Source organism: Bos grunniens, chromosome 1 (genome assembly GCF_055505025.1).
Source record: "Bos grunniens cultivar Pamir isolate PY7600 chromosome 1, Bosgru_T2T1.0, whole genome shotgun sequence".
Lineage (NCBI taxonomy): Eukaryota > Metazoa > Chordata > Mammalia > Artiodactyla > Bovidae > Bos > Bos grunniens.
Window position 1 is genome coordinate 37,466,298 of NC_141165.1, and position 19,013 is coordinate 37,485,310.

General features: G+C 36.9%; 1 long non-coding RNA gene across 2 annotated transcripts in view; it reads right to left on the bottom strand.

Moving 5' to 3' along the window:
* LOC147379272 (uncharacterized) overlaps nt 1–19,013 on the bottom strand; it is a 221,882-nt gene that overhangs the window by 108,143 nt on the left and 94,726 nt on the right. Inside the window, exon 3 of one of the 2 annotated variants that reach the window (XR_015132710.1) lies at nt 5,139–5,378. The exons of the other annotated variant lie outside the window; for it this stretch is intronic. This is a non-coding gene — a long non-coding RNA (uncharacterized LOC147379272). Of the gene's footprint in view, nt 1–5,138; nt 5,379–19,013 lie in introns of those variants that run through there. 2 annotated transcript variants of the gene reach the window in all.

Consider the following 19,013-nt stretch of genomic DNA (forward strand, 5'->3'; position numbering starts at 1 on the left):
CTGATGAGTTTTCCAAATTTGCTGACATATTGAGTGCCACACTTTCATAGCATCATCCCTCAGGATTTGAAATAGCTCAGCTGGAATTCCATCACCTCCACTGGCTTTGTTCATAGTGATGCTTCCTAAGGCCCACTTAACTTCACATTCCAGGATGTCTGGCTCTAGGTGAGTGATCACACCATCGTGATTATCTGGGTCATGAAGATGTTTTTTGTACAGTTCTTCTGTGTATTCTTGCCACCTCTTCTTAATATCTTCTGCTTCTCTTAGGTCCATATTATTTCTGTCCTTTATCGAGCCCATCTTTGCATGAAATGTTCCCTTGGTATCTCTAATTTTCTTGAAGAGATCTCTCGCCTTTCCCATTCTATTGTTTTCCTCTTTTTTTGCATTGATCGCTGAGGAAGGCTTTCTTATCTCTTCTTGCTATTCTTTGGAACTCTGCATTCAAATGGATATTTCTTTTCTTTTTTCCTTTGCTTTTCACTTCTTTTCACAGCTATTTGTAAGGCCTCCTCAGACAGTCATTTTGCTTTCTTGCATTTCTTTTCCATGGGGATGTTCTTGATCCCTGTCTCATGTACAATATCATGAACGTCCGTCCATAGTTCATCAGGCACTCTATCAGATCTAGTCCCTTAAATCTATTTCTCACTTCCACTGAGTAATCATAAGGGATTTGATTTAGGTCATACCTGAACGGTCTAGTTAAGCACAGTAAAAGAGAAGAGATGCGCTATATGGACTATAATTGTTAATTTTCTGCGTCAACTTGGTTAGGTCACAGTACCCAGATATTTCTTCAAACATCATTCTATATGTTTCTGTAAAAATATTTTTTAGATGAGTTTAACATTTAAAACAGTGGATTTTGAGTAACAAATATTACTCTCCTTAATGTGGGTGGGCCTCACAATCATTTGAAGGTCTGAATAGAAAAAAGATTGACCTCCCTCAAAGAAAAGAATGTTCTGCCAACAGACTGCCTTCAGATTTGCATTACAGCATCAACTCTTTGTTGGGTTTTTAGTTTGCCAGTATATCATGCATATTTTAGATTTGTCAGCTTTCACAGTTACATGAACCAGTTCCTTACAATCTCCCTCTCTCTCTTTTTGTCTCTCTTATCTATATATCCATCCACGCTTTTGGTTCTGTTTCTCTGGAGAATCCCAACTAATATATGAATTATCAAGTCTTTCCCAGTTTTTCCCATTGGAGACTACATGATTTTCAAGTTCCTTAGAAATCCATCACCTACAGTGTACAGCATTTGTAGCATTGTAACCTCTACTAATTAACTTCCCTGGTGGCTCAGATGGTAAAGCATCTGCCTACAATGTGGGAAACCCAGGTTTGATCCCTGGGTTGGGAAGATCCTCTGGAGAAGGAAATGGCAACCCACTCCAGTACTCTTGCCTGGAAAATCCCATGGACAGAGGAGGCTACAGTCCATGGGGTCGCAAAGAGTCGAACACAACTGAGCGACTTCACTTTCACTTTCAACCGCTACTCAAAGAGTAGTTAAGACACTCAAGGGTGTATCTGAAAAGATTATAAAATGGGAAAAATTACAATTGCTTTCATAATGGCAGCTACATAGCATAGGTCCATTTAAAATTAATAACAAAAGCATCAACCTTATGGAATCTAAACTCAGCAGTTGTGCCTTGAATTTAACTGTTTGATAGCCAAAAGTATTTCCCAAATAAGAACACAACAAAAATAAAATGGAAAGGAAGGAAAAAAGGAAAGAAGGAAAATGAAAAATGGATACTTTAAGAAAGCATGTGTGTATCTGAAATCTAGTTGCTGCTGCTGCTATTGCTAAGTCGTTTCAGTCGTGTCTGACTCTGTGCGACCCCATAGACGGCAGCCCACCAGGCTCCCCCGTCCCTGGGATTCTCCAGGCAAGAGTACTGGAGTGGGGTGCCATTGCCTTCTCCAATGCATGAAAGTGAAAAAATAAAGTGAAGTCACTCAGTAGTATCTGACTCCTAGTGACCCCATGGACTGCTGACATTATTCAATACTAAACCACTCATTTTAAGCATTGAAATTTTCAGCCAATCAATTGTTAACAAGTATTAAGCCAATGTAATATATAGTAAAGATATCAGAGATTGTTGACATTGCATTCTTAGCATTCATTGCATAGTTACCAACACTATGATTATAACATGAGACATTATGCCCTTATAATTGTTCATTCTTGATCTGTCTTTATTTTGATACACACACATATATGTATGTATATGTGTGCATATATATATGAAGAGGGGAGAGATTTCCCAAATATTTATTGAGCACATACTATGTACCAGATATCATGCAAGGCACTAACAATACAACAGTGAACCAGAGAAATAGTCTCTGTCCATAAAGACTTTACACTCCAGTAGTAAATACACCAAAACAAAGAGGAAATCACATTGGGAGATTGAGAAATCACAGTGGGAGAAAATGCTGTGCTTGGAACATTGGAATGTGTCCAGGAGCACAGTGGAAACATAGCTAGTCTGAACTTGGGCCTCAGGAAAGGAAGTCTAAGAAAAGAAGTCGTTAGGCAGAGAAGAAGGAAAGAGTGTTGAGGAAAATTTCATTGATAAAGATGAGCTCAATTATCTAAATCCAAATAGATCTCTGTTTAGAGGCTCTGGCTTATTATAAAATCACTTCTATTCACTTTGCACATGGGAATCCGGTCTTTGCATTTATGTTCCCAGTGTGACACTTTTAAAAAAGGAATTTACCCTGTAAGTGACTAAAAGTTGGCGTGATGTTGTCATTCTGTCACCAGAACACTGTCAGTGATACAGGCCAGAGGAAAGAAACAAAAGAAATGATTATGCCGATGTAATTTGTTTCATTTTGGAGTGAAGCCAGAGATAAATACAGTCACATATAAACTCTGTGTTTATAAAACCGCCGTCTCAGTGTTGTGACTAGAAGCAGCAAAGAGAAAGAAATGAGATTAGCTTTTCCCAAACTGCTTGGTGTGGTATCAATTTGTGTTCTGGAAAAATTAACAAACAAAACTTCAGGGGAACCAGATACTAGGAACATTGTTTTTCTAAAATGTATCATGTAAGTGGGTTCAAAAATTGCATAGATTTACTTAGTTATTTTTTAATTTTATTATTGGAGCACAATTGCATTACAGTATTGTATTAGTTTCTGCTCTACATCAAAGTGAATCAGCTATGTATATACTTACATCCCCTCCCTCTTTAGCCTCCATCACACCCCCATTCCAACACTCTAGGTCATCACAGAGCACCAAGCTGAGCTCTTTGTGTTATATAGCAGTTTCCCACTAGCTATCTATTTTATCCATGGTGTTGTATATATGTCAGTGCTACTGGGAATAGAGATGCAGACATAGATAGTTATTTTTAATGCAAAAATTGCCTGAGGTGTATCACCTCAGAGAAGACTAGAAAAATTACTGTGACATGAATGAAGGCATGATATTCAAACTGCCCATCTACACACAGGCAGCCCCTTCCAATAACCATCTCATCGTGTGTCATCTTGTAAATGACTACTGATTCAAATTGTGTATGGATGATGTATCTGGTGGTTATTGTATATTAAACATATAAATTAAATCTAGTGTCAGCCCATGAAGCTATTAGTTTTTCTAGGAGACAAGTTTTTCCTTTCTCCTGTATGCTAGCATTAGAGTTCATGAGCCTTTGGAGTTTGGAAAATATAATTTTTAGAGTTTTATGGTCAAATAAGTTTCAGAGTTACTGTTCTGAATAAATTGAATGAGAATAATTCACTGGTAGATAATTACAGTGAATCAGTCTTGGAATAGGTATCGGGAGTTTGATCATTTATATCATATTAAAGAAATAAGCTGATCAAATATTATTTTTATTAGAAATGAGACCATACATCTCTTTTTCTTCCATGTGAAACACCACTTAAAGATTTTGATAAAAGTGAAAGAGCTAATTACCTTCATGTTTATGGGCAGACGCATAAAGATATATGAAGAGTTTGTTCTTACTAATACAATTATGTAAAGTTTAAAAATAAAATAAAATTTAAAAAAAATAAAAGTTTTACATCAAAACTAGGTACATTCCTGAAAATGGAGTCCCCATTTGGAATCTCATAAAATTCTGGCCTTTCCTTATTGTCATGAGCAAGTAGGAAAATAGAATATGCCCTATGACAATTCCACTGCTATGCATTAACAGGTTATCAATCTTTATTACATGTTAAAATAAATATACAATATGCTATAACAGACTGTGGTAGCACATTCCTTAGTATATTATGGGCATTCCATAACTATTTGATGAGTGAGTGAATGGATGAATGAACTCAGCAAAGAACTTCCGTGGAAGAATGTAAGAATTTGAGTCAAAGGTCTTGCCTGGATCCAGATTCTAGCTCCACTTATTATAAACATTTAAGAAAAACATTTCTCATCTCTAGACTCCTTTAGAATACTTTTGTAGGATTCAAAAGAGATTATATATAATTTTATAAAGATGATTTACTGATGTTATTGCTATTACTAATATAAATAGTCATAACCCTAGTGTTCTAAGTTGCCTCATGGAATGAAAGTTTGAATTTAGTATTAAAATACAAAAAGAAAATACAAAAAGTCATGTCACTTAGTAGCCTGCCAGGCTTCTCTGTCCATGGAATTTTCTAGGCAAGAATATTGGAGCAGGTTGTCATTTTCTACTTCAGGGGATATTTCTGACTCAGGGATCAAACCCACGTCTCCTGCATCAGCAGGCAGATTCTTTACCAACTGAGCTACGTGGCAAGCCCCAGATAATCTGTAATATTTTAGAGTTAGCTGATTAGCAAATTTAAGTGCATCTACAACCTTAATTCCCCATTACCATGTAATCTAATGGAGTCACAGCTTCTAGTGTTCTACTACAAAATCTACTTGAGATTCTAGTCTTTCCTTCTCTAGTTATTTTGCTTCAGGAAACTACAAAGGAGCATTTAAACAACTCTTTGGCCACTGCAGATCATAGACTTTACCACCTAACCCTTTTTCTACTAGTAAAGAGGTCATTTTGTCATCAAATCTAATCATGTGAGAGAACAATTAAAACTTTCTTTTTGAAAATTTGAAAATAATTTCAAGGAACTTGTCAAGTTTGATTTATTTATTTACTTTTGGCTGCACTGGTTTTTATCCTGCATGCGGGCTTTCTCCAGTTGCCGTAAGCAGGGCTACTCTTCCTTATGGTGCATGGACTTCTCAGCGCCGTGGTTTCTCTCGCTGTGGAGCACAGGCTCTAGGTGTGCGGGCTTCAGCAGTTGTGGTGCGCAGGTTTAGTTGCCCCACATCATGTGGGATCTTCCCTGACCAGGGATGGAGCCCATGTCCCCTGTAAAGGAAAGCAGATTCTAACCACTGGACCACCAGGGAAGTCCTGCCAAATTTTAAATAGTACAAAACACTCACTATACACACTCACCTATTTTTTTTTAATTACTACATTTGCTTTATTGCTTCCCATCCTACACACAAACATGTACACTTTTTTTTTTTCTGAACCACTTGAGGGTAAATTCCTTAAATTATGACTTTTTATTCTTAAAGATTTTTTTGTGCAGTTCATCTGAGTAGAAATAGTCTCTTACATAATCACACTACAGTTTTCAACTCCAGTAAATTAACAATGATATAATGCTTTTTCCCAACTGGTTATTTGCATTCAAGTTTTTCCAGTTGAATTAATAATATCCTTTATAGCATTTTAATTTTCTTCAATACAGGATCCAGCTTAGGATTGGATGTTGCATGTGGTTGTCATGTTAGCCTCCTTTAACCTGGAACATTTCCACAGCCATTTTTATTTTTTTATTATTTTTTTTTTTTGGTCTTTTAAGACAAGATGTTTGAATGGCTTCCACATTCTTTGTTTGGCAAAGGTAAACATCTGGCTGCCACTGCCTCTGGAGAAAAACTGCTTCTCCTTCCCCACCATCCAATTTACCCAAGTTCTTCTAGGTGATTAAACAGGTACCATAGAGGGAAAGGCATTCTGGGAAATGAGACTGTGGGAGGAAGTGGTGGTACTGATTTGGCAGAAGCCATGTGGAACAACTGTGTATACATACATACATACATATATATATATAATTTAAACTGTCAGAAAAAATTAAGAAGTTGTAAAAAATAAACATATTTATGTTTCACATCTGTTGAAAATAAGGTGAAATAAAGCATTGAAAAAATATTTTCAACTTTCAGTTCAGTTCAGTTCAGTTCAGTCGCTCAGTCATGTCCGACTCTTTGCAACCCCATGAATCGCAGCACACCAGGCCTCCCTGTTCATCACCAACTCCCGGAGTTCACTCGGACTCTCGTCCATCAAGTTGGTGATGCCATCCAGCCATCTCATCCTCTGTCGTCCCCTTCTCCTTTTGCCCCTAATCCCTCCCAGCATCAGAGTCTTTTCCAATGAGACAACTCTTCGCATGAGGTGGCCAAAGTACTGGAGTTTCAGCTTTACCATCCTTCCTTCCAAAGAAATCCCAGGGCTGAACTTTAGGCATTAGCTTAAATACGAATGAGCACAAGGCTGTGATACTGGGGCTAATGTCATTTTAAAGAAGAGATATAACAGCTAAACTTGGGACAAAATCAGAAGGATTCTTTTTGCCATACAAAAAAATTTTGAATCACCCCCAACTGAGAATAAGGTCTCAAAGAGTCAGACACAACTGGGTGACTGAACAACAACAACTATAACTCTAAACCTTCTCTACTATCATCTTCTTAAACTTATATTTTGTGTTATGGGCTGAATGTTTGTGTCTTGATCTTGGACTTCACAATGCCTCCAGCACTGTGAGAAATAAATTTGATTTATAAGCCACCCAACTTTGGCAGTTCTTTTTTTTTTTAATAGCATCTCTAAGTGACTAAGACACCCTTTTTTCTGTTTTCCAACATAGTATTCATCACTATTTGAATTATGTTACATAGCTGTTTTTTTCTGCCTTCTTCTCAATTTCCATTTCACTGATAAGCTTGTTGAAGGCAGGGGTTTTATCGTACACATTGTCATAGCTCCAAAATGTAAAATAGTACTATGTATACAATAGGTGCTTACTCATGAAAGAGTGAAGAGCAGAGGATACCACAGAAAGCTTTGACTGCCCCAAAGAATCAAAGCAACATGAAAGTGTGAAAGTGTTAGTTGCTCAGTCATGGGCTCATGGATTGTAGCCCATCAGGCTCCTCTGCCCATGGAATTCTCAAGGCAAGAATACTGGAGTGGGTACTCATTCCCTTCTCCAAGGGCTTTTCCTGACCCAGGGATCAAACCTGGGTCTCCTACATTTTGGGGAGGATTCTTTACCATCTGAGCCACCAGGGAAGCCCCCAGTATGGCATGAAAAGCTTTCAGGTCATTCCACTTAAAGCTCATTTCTAATAAAAGCCCAAATTGCCAGGATGGGGCTGGTAATTAGCTACAGGCATCATTTTTCAAGCATTCATATACAAAATTATGTTGTGTATTTTTAAATATGGATTGGGAAATGACTGTTGAATGATTATTGGATAGGCATAACATATTGTAGCATTTTAGTCACCAAATATAAAATATATAAGTAAATATTTGGACTTAAACACTTAATGAAAATTAAATTCTTCATGACTAATTAAATACAGAAATTATAGGCACTTCCCTCACTTATTGGATATCATGAGGCCTATGTTCCTAATTGGGAATAATCCACTGGACATGATTAATATCTGACCTGTGGAAATGGGGCATATGCTTAACAATATTATTTGATATCACAACTTCCTCACTAACTGAATCTTCCTGACTTCTGAAGTCACTTGAATTGAATGCTAATTCAGTGCTTCTATGAGGAAGAATACCTAGAAAAATCCTTCTCAAGCTGGGAAAGTGATCTTTGTCCATTAGTCTGAAGGTTTAAAAGAGAGTTGCAAGGGTCCATGGTGAGGAAGAGGCCTGACTCAGGCAGTCAAATTGGCCAGGTTACCTAGGCAGCCAATGTAATATTCCAGGCAGATATAATGTAAGCGAGCTTCCCTGGTGGCTCAGCAATAAAGAATCTGGATGCAATGCAGGAGACACGGGGTCAATCCCTGGGTTGGGAAGATCCCATGGAGAATGAAATGGCAACACACTCCAGTATTCTTGCCTGGGAAATCCCACAGACAGAGGAACCTGAGAGGTTACAGTCCACCAGGGTCGCAAGAGTCAGCCACAACATAGCGACCAAACAACAAAAGAGAGCTTCACAATCACCTTCATTTAGTAAAACACAGACTGGTTGCTAAATAATAATAATGAGCTTAAGAAATTTAACCATCATATCCATGTAATCACAGACTCTGGTCCAGAAAATACAGTAACCCTATGCTTCTAATTATTATTCTTGAGCATCTTGTTTCCCAATATTTCAGAACACCAAGAAAATGAACTTCCATTTGTCTCTCTTCAAATACAGAGTGGTTTAATGTTATGATAAATCAGATGGCACTGAAATGAATAACTATCAGGTGCAGTGTATTATTACAGTAATTTATAATGCACAGTACAGTTCTTCTAGTGTGATGAATTATCTTTCTAATGATTGTTCTACCATAACATATCAACTAATAGATACTTCCAAGTTCGTACAGTAACATGCCTCAGGTACATGATTTTTTATTATGGAGAATTATATCAGAAGAAGTCTTTTTGTATTCTTTCCCACATTCTATTTTTTCTTCTTATGTATATATCACTGTTAAATACTATCATTACTATCTAATCCCTAGTCCTCAATGAAAGTACTTGAAGTCCAGAACTCTTGGGCACCCCAAACATAACTTTGGAAAACAGATCTTAAGGTGGCTCCAGAGGTCCTTTGGAGAAGGAAATGTCAACCCGCTCCAGTATTCTTGCCTGGGAAATCCCACAGACAGAGGAGCATGGCAGGCTACAGTCCATTAGGTCTCAAAGAGTTGGACGTGACCAAGAGACTAAACAATAACAGGGGCCCCAATTTCCTGATGTTTACACCTTGAACAGTCTCCTTCTCTTGAGTGTGAGCAGAACTTGATTCTAACCAGCAGAATATGGCAAAAATGATAGGGTGTCATCATCATTATTATGCTATGTTATATGGCCAAGATCATGGGATACCATTCGTGTGGTTACTGCACATTATGTAAGACTCCATCTTGCTAGCAAGCTTGCTCTGGAGGTGTCATATTCCTTGCTAACTTTGAAGAAACAAGCTGCCATGAATCCCAACGTTGCAAGGACATGAATTCTGTCAACAGTCTGAGGGAGCTTGGAAACAAATCCTTTCCGCTGTTCTGAAGAGATGGCAGACCCAAGTATACCTTGATCCCAACTTAATGGGACCCTGAAGATAAAAACCCAGCCTAGACAAACCTCAGCTGTGAGTGAGATAACAAAAGTATGTTATTTTAAATCACTATGTTTGTGGTAATTATTATGTAGCAGTTAAAAAGTCACACAATTACATTTAAAGGACCTCATCCTAGACTTCTGGTTTAAAGCTAATGATATGAAATTTCTTGAGGTGTTACTACAGCTTCATAGCCTATCAGATTTTTTTGGTGAGAGGAGGAAAGTGTGCATCTGAAATCTTAATAGTTCAAAAACATTCACTGATTAACTTCCATATTTTATTATATATGAGGGCAACATATTTGAATGAGATACTTTATTAGTTTTCAAGGAGATTATAGTATAATGGAGAAGAAAAACACAGAAACCAGCTATTTCAACATACATATGCTCTTGCCATAGAATTTAGAAAATGGGGAAGGGAGAGGTGGTACAGTTATAAATGGCCTCCTCGAGAGATGATTCTAAAATGGAAATTGCTGTCCATAGACAGAAAGAAAAACACGTCTTGTTGAAATCCTGTGCACTAGGAAATTGATCGAGTGGCTGTAACAACAACAACTAAATAGGCAATATTTATATATCCTTTGCTAGGTATTATTCCAAATGCATTATTTAATTAATTCCCACAACAATTCAATGATATAAATATTAGTTTCATTTTACAGATGGGGAAACAGAGTTTAAGGAACAGCTCAATAGTAACAAAGAGAGAATTCATTCCTCTAATGTCTCCATGACTCTTGGACCTGTGTTCTTCCCACTAAAACGCTATCTTTTGGGAGACAGTCTTTTGACCTGCCTGTGCACTGCTCTTCTAAATTGCAGGAGCCCTGCATTTCGTTCTGTTCCCGTGGTTTCCTATTACATCTTTAAGGCATCAATTATGCCTTATTATAATTATTGTATAATTCATGTATCACCATGAATAGAATTTAAATTGACAGCTGAAACTGTCCAAATCGGTTTTGCTCTCTTGTTTCTATCACAAGCCCTTAAATAAGAATTTCCAATAAATGGCAAATGGGGGAACAAATGTTTAGGGTCTCTACAGGCCAGAAGAATGCTCATTTTACTGGTCTTTGCCCATAAAAATGACTTCTAAGAATGAAAGCTTCCATCTATGGGAGTTTGATTTATTATTTATAAACATTGTTAGTAAAACAAATAATCTGCTTAATTAATAGATTAAAGATGAATGCATGGATAAATAGATATATAAATTGATAGATAGATAACTATGCCTAAGGAACATCAAAGGATGCTCTAAGGGAGCATATATATTGATGACCAGCATTTTTGTTTGTTTGTTTTTGCTTGTTTAGTAGCTGAGTGTTGTCCGATTCTCTTGTGACCCCATGGACTATACAGGGTCCTCTGTCCATGGGATTTCCTAGGCAAGAATACTGGAGTGGGTTGCCATTTCCTTCTCCAGGGATCTTCTGGACCCAGGGATTGAATCCATGGCTCCTGCCTGGCAGGTGGATTCTTTACCACTGAGCCACCAGAAAGCCCAGTGGTAAGCCATTACTTACCATTAACTGCATACCAGGGCATTATGCTAAATGGCATGATTTTTTTCATTTGATCCTTACAAGACCCCTCTGAAGTAGATACTCATCCTATTATACAGATGAGGAAAGTTCACAACGGGATTGTACCGAAGACCTTAACCACTGTGCATCCTGCCTCCTACTTAGGTCTGTAGTTTGCCTTCTTATTTTTCATTTCTATTAATTGTCATAAGCCTTAAGTAGAAGTATTTTCAGGCTTTTATGAACCAGTTATGTGGGGAAATGAGGTTCAAAAACAAAATAAGCCTTGCTGACTGTGGCTGGATTGTTGCTTCCCAAAAGATTTTTACATTGTAACCCTGGAGGCTGTAAATGTGACCTTTTTGGGGAAAAAAGGAGTCTTTGCAGCTGGAATTAAGTAAAGGAGTTTTGACATGAGATCTTCTTGGATTCCTGGGTGGGATCTAAATCCCACGGCAAGTGTCCTCATAAAAGAAGAAAAGACAGTCTCGTGGAGGAAAAGGCCACATGAAGACAGAGGTAGGGATGGGGGTGATGCAGCCAAGAAAAACACCTGAAGCCCCCCAGAAGCTGGAAGAAGCCATGCAGGATTCCTTCTGAAGCCTTTGGAGGGAGGCTAACCACATTGACATCTGGATTTCAAACTCCTAGCCTCTAGAGCTGTGAGCAAATAAATTTCTGTTGTTTTGTGCCATCAAGCTTTTGGCAGTTTGTAACCACAACCCTAGGGCACTAAAACACTATAGACTTTCCCCATCAAGAATTCATAATATTATTTTCTTTGGTAGAAAACTGAAAATCATACTTTAGAAAATTTGCAATTCAGATGGTTCTTGAACCCTGTAAAATAATATATGTATTTTTTTGAGAACACACCAATTCTCAAAGGGGTCCCTGAGCTAAATCAGAACCATTAACTTTGAATCAGAAAATGCACATCATCAAAAGGCTAGAAGACAGATGTTAATGAAATATGACTTTCTTTGGGCCTAATCTTTGGACAATCCTGTGCTTCTTATAAATGAGTAACAATGGTCAACAGCTCAGTTCCATAGATGAGATAGAAAAAATCTTAGCCCTAGACAAAAGGTCCTTCTGCCCTCAAATAGGTGACCTAAATAACATTTATTTTTTGTAATAATGTTTTTGTAAATATGTTCTTGCAAAACAGACTTACATATTGTGTGTTTTATATTCAAATTGGAGAGATAATAAGGTGTTGAAGATGAACAAATGCTTTGGATCTGGATGATTCTGGACTTTTAGTTCTACATGCTGCCCATGTCGTCCTAAAGAAATTTATGAATTTTTTCTTCTATGATGTACTATCCATGAAACCATAAAGAAATTTACTAATATCCATGAAACTTTTTTCTCTCCTTTGCAAAATAGGAACATGCACTGTGGAAGGTTTTGTGAGGATTAAAAAAAAAAAACACCAAACATATACAAAATTGAGGTTTTCCCAGGTGGTACTAGTGGTAAAGAACCTGCTTGCCAATGCCAGAGACGTAAGAGATGTGAGCGCCATGTCTGAGTTGGGAAGATCTTGTAGAGGAGGTTATGGCAACCCACGCCAGTATTCTTGCCTGGAGAATCCCAGAGGAACCTGGTGGGCTATAGGTGATGGGATCGCAAAGAGTCAGACACGACTGAAGCAACTTAGCATGCATGCATACAAAATTGTATTCAAAAAAATGGCACTTTTAAACCAAACAACTATAATAGTAGAAAATATGCATAAACATTGTATTGTATCTAACAACACTCCAACTATCCAACCTAGAAATCCATTAATGTAAAAATCCAAAAATAATTATTAATGTCTTTTGAGAATAACAAAGAGATTCTTTCCAAATAAGCCACTAGAATAAAGAAAGGGAGCTTTCATTTCAAACTTAACTTCTAAATCATAAAGTGCCACTGGATTTTGTATTTGGAATTTTGACACTAATTGTTGGTTCAACACACCACATTTCATCAACTAGTGTCAACACTGAGTTGATGATTCTGCTCAAATCCTCTTGATGACAACCTTCATCTTAAGTCTGTGATGAAGAAATCAGTGATGTCTGATTTAGAAAGTCCTTTTCAAAGTCCACTCCCTATCTTGTAAAACTAATTTACAAAATTCAATTGGTCCTTTTGATCACTTTCACTAATCCAGTTTAAGAGCTTAAACTCCCCCCAAGTGGCCCTTAATTAGTGGCTAATATGAATGCATGAGCATGCACTTGAGCTGTATCTGGAAGCTAACAAGTGCATCTGTAACTTGAGGTTCAATAATGACCTTCCTTCTCTGGACCCCTGATTGAGACAATGCATATGGTAGTTGTTTACAAACTTCAAATAAATCTGTGAGGTACATTGATTGGTCTTACTCCTATCCTGTAATTTTTACTTTATTGATTCCTTTTCTTCTTCATCTACTCTACATGGGGGTGGAAAAAAAACAACTACCAGAGTATAATAAAGAAAAGAGTGCTGAACATCATTTCTATAATCTTTGAAGTATAATCATTTTATATTTTTAGAAAAGCTATTTTTTTTTAGTTTATTCAAGAACAAATTCAAATTTTAGCTTATCAGAGACCAAACATTTCCTTAGGGAATATTTCCCAAATAAATTTCCTTTCCAAGCTCTTTTAAATTGATAATACATTTTTGCCTATCGTTAAACCATTAAGATATAAATAAAAGCTCTCTCTCATCTACTTTGTCTGTTTCTTCTTTTTGATTCATTCTTATGGTTGTATCATACATTATTCATTATAGTACATTTTACCAAGTGCAGCAATTGGAACACAATTTCACTCTAATATTGTTAAATGAATCAGTCAAAGAAAGTACAGGATAGGTTAATCAAAAATGCTTGAATATTTTGTAAGATACTAAGAGTTTTAATGGAAATTGTAAATTTAAAAGGTGGATTAAAAATTAATAATAAGATCTATATTTATTAGAATTTCACAAAATCCCCAACACTGGAAAAGCAGGAAATCTCATTCATTGCTGGAAAAGATGCAAAATGGTACATCGCCTTGGAAGACAGTTGGGCAGTTTCTTACAAAGCTAAGCATACTCAAACTATTCATTTCAGCAATCTTACTCCTTAGTGTTTACCCAAAAGAGTTGAAAACTTATGTCTACACAAAAACCTGAGCTCAGATATTTAAAGAAGCTTTGTTTATGATTTTTTAAAACTTGGAAGCAATCAAGATGTCCTTCAGGAGAGAAAGGGATAAATAAACTGTGCTACATTCAGGCCAAGGAACATTATTTAGTGCTAAAAAGAATCCGAACAAAAACTCTTCTATTGCTCTTGTGTTGTAATTTCTATCTCTCATTACTTAGGTAATTATATTTTTTGTCCAAATGGGAACTCTGTAGAATTATATTTCTTAAATAAAGTTTATATAAATAATTTTTTAAAAGTAATAAGTATCTACCTGTTGATATTTATATTCCAATACCCTTCTCCTTGAGGACTTAAAAAAGCTAATAAGGAGCTATAAATGTAGCTATTTATATTTAAATTAATTGAAAGTAAATAAGATTTCAAGTTAGTTACAGGGTTGCACCAAGTACCACCAAGTGCATTTCAAGTATTCAATAAATCCAGATTCCAAATAGCTTCCATAGTTCACAGTGTAAATATGGAACATACCTTCATCACATAAAGTTCCATAGGTCAGAGCTGCTTGAGAGAGACAGTGGTGACCTCTTCCATTGACTTTCATTGTTTATGTTAGCAAAGGGGGAGCAGCAATATTTTGTCATAAGATTAAGCTATTTCAACTTCTCTTTGGTGCTTAAAATAGCCCATCCTCTTTCAAATGTACTTTTCAGATAGTACATGGCAGAAATGACTCCTGAAATTGTAGCTTCACTGGTCTTGTAGAAACCATAATTGCTTCCTACCTATAGTGTGTAAAATAATATTGAAGCACTCACAGTGATTAAAATACCCTCCACAAATTCATATAGAAATCATCCAAAGAGGTAATTGCTGTATATTCCCCTTGTAGTATCATGCTTTTTCATAATTTCATACATATACATGTTCTTTGGCATTGTCTTTGATCAGTTTGAAATGAAAGAGCCAAGACGCTCTCTTTCCTGGAAAAAAAAAGCACAAAACAAAACCTCTTTTGTCTTTTACTCATTGTCACGAAAAATAAATAAATGATACAAATGGTTCTTTCACTGGTTTTAAAAGTAGAGCCAGAAATTATGTGAAGTTGGGACTCTTGAATTATTCATGTGTTCTGATTGAATGGGATCATTATCTCTGGCCTTACAAGCTAATAAATACTGTCTAATGCCTGGATACTGTTTTGATGTAATAGTGTCAGGAAAAAGAAAAAACAACTGACTTCTTTGCAAGCTTGGGCCTAAATTAGGGAGGGGCTTTCTGATGAGTTCATTGTAAATAAGTGTATATGTGTGTGTGTGTGTGTGTGTGCACGCACACACGTGTGCACACACGTTTGTGTGACTGTGTGAGTCTATCTGAAAATATGAAATATCTTAGACAATTCTGTGAGTTTTCCTTCTCTCATGCCCTGAAAGGCATTTTAAGTTACAGACATGAACTCAAGAGCTGAAGAATGGCTTGGTTGCCATAACTTTACTGCTATTTTTGTTTCCTTCTCTATTCTAATCTACCATATAGTATATACAAAGTGTTTCAGAAAACACAGACTGAGGCTCAGTAAATGATTATGCTATCTAATCATTTGCCAGTGAACAAATAATCCTAAATTATAGACCAGTGAGTTTTTCCCCCCAGACTGATTTCAACGAGTGAATTTGCTTTGAGTTTGATATCACCATAAACCAGAAGGAGTGTAGAAAGTCTGAATTAAGGTTTTGCTCTTAAAAGCAATCACAGAAAGATGTAGAGGTACATTTGTAGCAGGTTTGAAAGCACGGAGATAAATATAGTTGGCAGTCACTTTCATAGAAAGTAAAGTTAGAGGTGGACTATATTACAAAATACCTTTATAGGCTAATAGTTGCAGAAATGTAGCAGAATCTGTTACACATCAAAGGAAAATATCGTTATTGAGTATGCTGATTTGTTTAACAAAATACACACTATCTTTTCTCTTTTTAGAACATAATTTTTTTCCAAGTGATGTGAGGTCTATTAAGTGCAGAAAAACATCCAACAAAGAGCCTGTTAACAATTCAGTTGTTCGCAAAATTTACACAGGACCAAAAGTCTTTCGTCTGAGACAGCTGTCTGGGTCTGACACACAGCACATAGACTTTCCAGACTGTTTTTCTCAACATCTAACATAAGATAATAAATCGTGCAATTTAATTAAGTTTTTTTAACAGGAATTAAAGTGCATAAACCATCTACTGGAACGGGTGTGAATATACTGTTTCACTAATGCTGTCCTGGAAGACCTGTCTGCCTATTTCTGTCTCACATAGGAAGAAATGGAGAACCAGTGAGATCTGTTTAAAATAAAAAATAAAAAAAAAGACACACTTTATTAGCCAGGAGAGCTAACCCTCACCTGGGATTTTATTATATTTTTTTCCAGAAAACAGCCATGGAATTCTATTCTTAGATTGAAGAAAACAACTTTGCATTTTTAGAGTGCAAAGCAAAATGTGTAGGGTGGGTGAACTACAGGGTTCTGTTTGTGACTGTTTCTATTTCTACCTGTGTCTTTTAGAAATAGGAAGTGCCCCTCCAAAGATAGGGGGGAGGGAATAAGCCATTTCATGCCTTTTCCTCCTGGAAGACACAAACTGCCAATTTCTTTCCAGTGCTTCCCAACTGTCAGCATGCTAGGTGGAGACCTGACAGTCCACCCACGCTCAATTCCGCCAGGCTGGCGTGGCTGGCAGGACATTCTCTATGCGCCTGTCCCCACATAGGGCCTTTGGCACTTAGCTTCCTGTTCCTTTGCACTGTGACAGGCTGCAAACAAGACAGATATGTGGATCAAAGGGAGCGCCTGTGGATACACCCAGCAGGATCCGAGGAGCACTACTAGTGTTCCCAGTAATTTGCTATTAGTGTTACAGAGAAAGCAAGGAGTGCACTATTGAGTGATAAAAACTTGTTTTATTGGGCAAATATAAATATACACAGTATAATACAAGATGTATTTTTGATGTTGGAGGTAAAGGGGTCATCCAGAGCTGTGGAAGGGCATGCAAGAAAGGAAGTAACAGCATGGGGCAGGGGGGAAGCTTCCAGATCCCTTCATAGAGTTTTGCTCAACTGTGAAAGTGTGACGGATGAACATGAAAAAATTAGGTGCAAAGAAAGATGGGAAAGGATGTAGCTCTGCCCTGACTTTTGTCGTATGCTCATATCCTTCAGTGATTGTTCTTTGGTTTCCTCTTATAAGATGGAAATTTGGTGGATTACTTTTAATTCGAGCTCTGTTTATGTAGAATTTTCTGTCGTGAGACTCTGGTCAGTCAAACTCTTAGAGTAGCTCACATTCAGAGATCATTGCCTCACCCCCCACATCTGTGAACGTGTACATTTGCTGGTCAGCCCCCTGCTGGGTTCTCAGAAAACCTTTACGGAAAGGGATGTGCACACATATTTACAATGTGTATATTTATAATTCAATATTAAATTTGTAGGGAACTTTCCTGGTGGCCCCGTGATTAAAAATCCACATTGTAATGGAGGGGGTGTGGGTTCCATGCCTGGTCAGGGAAATAAGATCCCACTTGCCATGGTGCCACTAAGCTCATGCCCCACAACTACTGAGCCTGTGTGAGCCATAACTAGAGAGTCCATGCACTGCAATAAAAGACTGGATGCAGCCAAATAAACAAATATTGAAAAATTTTTAATTTATAGAGGCAACTATAAACCACGAGGCTTGCTCAACTCCATGATGGTTGAACCTGGCCCCCATCACTGAAGATTTGGAAGCTTACTCTCTTCTTCATATTTTACCTTCAGATCTTTGGGCTCTGTAATACACTCCATTTGCTGCCATTTTACAGAACTCATGTTTTCAAACTTATTACTTGATATTCCTTCAATAGAACATTCCTCTTCCTCTCCCATCAAGACCCAAGTCAGCACATCATGATCCAGCATGCCTTCCTCAACCATTGGTACCATTTGGCAAGACATAAGGCTCTCAGTCTAAAGAATGAGAGGAATACAGCACTTTGCATAGCACTGCCAATTTTTTCTTTCTCTCCTTTGCCTCCTGCTATTAACCAACAGCCTCTTTCTTTGTTGATCATTGTTGTTGAATCACTAAGTCATGTCTGATTCTTTTGTGACCCCATGGGCTGTAGTCTGCCAGGCTCCTCTGCCCATGGGATTTTCCAGGCAACAATACTGGAGTAGGTTGCCATTTCCTTCTCCAGGGGATCTTCCCCCAGGGACTGAACCTGAGTCTCCTGCACTGTAGGCAGACTCTTTACTGCTGAGCCACAGGGGGAGCCTGTTGTTGATCATTAATTTGATATTGAAGAGGAATTAATAAAAATAATGTAATAGGAATAATGCAGCCAATAAAAATAATCCTAAAGATGAATGTTAATGTGGAAATATGTTCATAAACTAAATAAATGACCCAAATTACAGAGCAGAGTTAAAACTACCTTTTAGTCCAAATGTACAATTAGTTCATCTGAATATAGGATAGTATAAAATACATAAATGAACATACTGTATATATATGTATGTGTATATATATTAATATATATACGTTTGAGCAGTGGGATTACAATTTTTTAGTTTAACTTTTGTTTGCTTATATTCTAATCTTCCAATAGTGAATAAGAATTGTTTTTATGATACTATTAAAATTATAAATATTTTTCAAATGTAGAAATCTACCAAACTTTTTCATTATACTTGTATAGTATAAATTCATAACCATGTATTTCACACTTCTCCATGTGATGGAAAACTCATTTCTCAGCATTAGTTTGAAAATACAAAAGAGCTACTTGTAGAGCTAGTAAAAGAACTGAACTTCTTGAGGAAACTCACATTTCAGTCTCATCTGATCTCATCACCTGTAACCCTGTAAAGTTGCATAACATATCAAATAAAGTTTTCTTGTATACA